Source organism: Corapipo altera, unplaced genomic scaffold, assembly GCF_003945725.1.
Source record: "Corapipo altera isolate COAL_440 unplaced genomic scaffold, ASM394572v1 60960, whole genome shotgun sequence".
NCBI classification, from domain to species: domain Eukaryota; kingdom Metazoa; phylum Chordata; class Aves; order Passeriformes; family Pipridae; genus Corapipo; species Corapipo altera.
In genome coordinates this window covers 247,492-250,869 of record NW_020885049.1, presented here as the reverse complement: position 1 = coordinate 250,869, position 3,378 = coordinate 247,492, and the positions used below count along the sequence as shown (strand labels likewise).

The 3,378-nt window shown below is 43.4% G+C and overlaps 1 pseudogene; it reads left to right on the top strand.

The window, feature by feature from the left end:
- Positions 1-1,004, top strand: part of LOC113959572 — a 4,110-nt pseudogene extending 3,106 nt beyond the window's left edge.
- Positions 1,005-3,378: the final 2,374 nt, after the last annotated feature.

The following is a 3,378-nucleotide window of genomic DNA, read 5'->3' as shown; positions in this document are numbered from 1 at the left end:
GGTATTTCTATAGGGTTACCATTTCATCTTACCCCAGATCAAGAAGAAAAACCTGTTACTTAGTAATAAAGGCCCAAGAATTCGTAAACCAGGGGAGAAGAGTACATTGGAGTCTAAAAAAGAAGATTCTGAAAATAAGGAAAACAAAAGAGGAAAAAAGTATATAAAAGTATAATTACAGGAAAAACTTGTTCCGATTCAGAAGATTCAAACCAGTTAAAGCAACCACAGCAAACAAACACGACTTCAATTTCATGTGGTAGGAAAATGATTCATATTCCAGGAGTTAGAAATAGTTCCTCAAGTACTAGTCCTGTTTCCAAAAAAGGTCTCTCACTAAAAAACATAAATTCCAAGAGTCTCAATGAAGGTCAAAGTTTCATTAGTTCTCCAAGAGGAGTGAAGTCATAGGTGAAACCTGAGTCCACTCCTGCAACTAGGCAATCATCTCAACAGAGTGGATCAAGTAAAGGATGTTCTAGATCAGGATCTAGAGACTCCACTCCTTCTAGACCTCAACAGCAGACATTAAGCAGGCCTCTGCAATCTCCACACCAAAACTCAATTTCCCCAGGAAGAAATGGTATAAGTCCTCTCAGCAAACTGTCTCAGTTGTCAAGGATGTCTTCTTCTAGTACAACTTCAACTAAATCTTCAGCTTCAGGAAGAATGTTATATACAGCACTAGGCAAAGCAAATTGCCTTATCTAAGAGTACCAGTAGCATTCCCAGAAGTGAGTCTACTTCAAAAGGATTAAACCAAATTCTCAATAGTGGTGGATCAGGTAAAAAGGCTGAACTATCCAGAGTGACATCCACAAAATCTAGTGGAAGTGAATCTGACAGATCTGAAAGACCTGTTCTGGTTCATCAGTCAACTTTTATTAAAGAAGTTTCGAGTTCAACTCTAAGACAGAAATTAGAAGAGTTTACTTCATTTGAATTTCTGTCTCCTTACAGGCCAGGCTCTCCCACTAGGTCCCGAATACAGACTCCAGTTCTAAGTCCTTCTCTTCCCAATATTCACTCATTTATCTTCACTCATTTATCTGCCCGGATTAGTGGTTCTCAAAATTTACTCCCTAATCTGAGTTGTTATGTAGAATATGATGGGAGATCAACGAAACATTATGACATAGCCTGTAAACATAAAAGATATCAGAACAGATGTGCAGAGAGACTGTTGGGAAAATAACACTGAAAGAGTCAACCTATCACCCATGAGATTGTGTTGCTGTGTTTGAAATTAACCTATCTGTAAAGAATACGTGTGCCTAAGAAATGGATAAAAGGAACTGTAAAAGTGCAAACTGGGCTTCTATTCTCTTCAATAAACCTTTCTAGTGGATATTCAGTGTCGTGTCCATTCCAACAGTGACATCTGGTGACTTCAACACAGTATTGCATCTACGTGGAGAAACCGATACGGGCGGTGGGGGGGACAGCTGAGGGAACGGAGCTCGGTGCAGCTTTTGAGAGCAACAGAGACGTTGCCAGAGGCCGGCCTAGACGAAAGACACCTGGACCAGGTGAGCCACTGAGAAACATGAGGACTACTCTTAGCAAAGAGGAATCTAGTGTTGTATCAATGTGGAAATCTATCCTGCTTAAACGGGGGGAGAAGTTAGACGAACTGGCTTTGCGAAAGATGTTGCTTTGGAGCAAGGACCAGGGATTTGAAGCAGATACTGTTACTTGCTTTTAGTGTTTCTATCTGGAACTGCCCCGAGGGGATTGTGTACCAGTGGGATCAAAGTACTACCCCCCCCTTCCTCAAGACAACTGGGATGGGGGTGATCCCATGACAGGGGAGACGTCAGGACAAGAACCAGTTTCCCTGACCCTGGAAAAGTGCTGCGGATAAACTCGAGTCAGGGAGGGGCGGTATGTCGCCAAGAACCTGGAAAACAGCAGATACTCCGACAGTGGGAGTTTCCCCTCTCCTGAGTTACCCTTCAGCCTAAGGATCCAGTTAAATTTTGGCAGAAAATAAAGCAACAAGCCCTTATGGTAGGCAACTGGGACCTATCAGAAGCTGTCACAGTACCCCTCACTGAGGGCAGTCCTAATACTACAACTGATGATCCTATGGCCTTTCCAGTGGTGCGAGGAGATCCAGGTAGAGGAGTTGCAGATGAACACCGACCCTGGGTTTGGAAAGTTATTCAGAATTTGCAAACATGTGTAGCTAAATATGGTCCTAACTCACCTGCAGTGATGCAATTGTTACACCTTATTACTATGGATGAAGTCACACTCTATGATATAAGAATGCTTGCACAAGTAATGTTTCCACCTGTACAATTCAATGTATTTACTACTATTTGGCAGCAGTTGGCAGATGCCCAGACCATAAGTAATTTACAGTTTCCACAAGATGATATACGATTTGGTAATGGGGTTGATGTTTTAACAGGATCTGGTAATTATTCTAACCCACAGCATCAGGCACTGTGGGACCCATTAGTTTTGGAGCAGGTAAAATCTATAAGCCAGCAAGCATTATTGTGGGTTGCAGAGTTAGCAGAACCCAGAGCAAGGTACACCACCATACGCTAAGGTACCCGGGAACCATTCTTGCAGTTTGTGGAAAAGCTACAAGCGACTGTAGAGAAGCAGGTTTTTGATAGTTGCGGAGGCTGTTGGTTACGCAATTAGCCAGAGATAATGCCAATACAGACTGTCAAAAAATAATAGAGGCATTGCCAGGAGAACCTACCCTTGACGCAATGATACAAGCATGCGCTAAGGGGGAGGTCTATAGACCATAAAATGACTGCGCTTGCAACTGCTATGGTAGCAGTGAAAACCTCTGATCAAAGATGTTTTTCATGTAACCAGTGTATTGGGATGAAGTTGTGATGATATTTTTGGTCTGTGTTTGGCCTTAGCCACCTGCAGTAGTTTATAGTTCTCCCTGCCAAGTTCACTGATAAAACAGTGAATTTGCCCTTGGAGGGAGAACTTCTGTATAAACTGTTTTAATTGGTCTCCTGTGATTGGCTAGTGGCTCGTCGAGGGCATTTGGAGGAGAAAGTGATGATGAGATGAGGAAGGCTCCCTCCAGACTCAATTGGGAAAGACCCCCAGGACACACTGCGCATGCGTGGGGGAATTTCCAAAGTTCTCATGCATGCGCAGAAGGGGTGCACTTACATAACCAAGGGGGAGGGATGGAGAACCCCTGACGGGGTGGTGCTGGCCACACCTCAGAGGTTGTCGTCTCTCAATTAACTGTTTAAAAAGCAGATAGTGCTCTCTTGGAGGGATCTAGCTTTACTTCAAGGACAACGTTGCCTTCTGGCAGGGACGCTTGCCAGTTTGTTAGCTTATTGACTCTCCGAGGATGCCACTTCTGCTATGGGTAATTATAGGTAT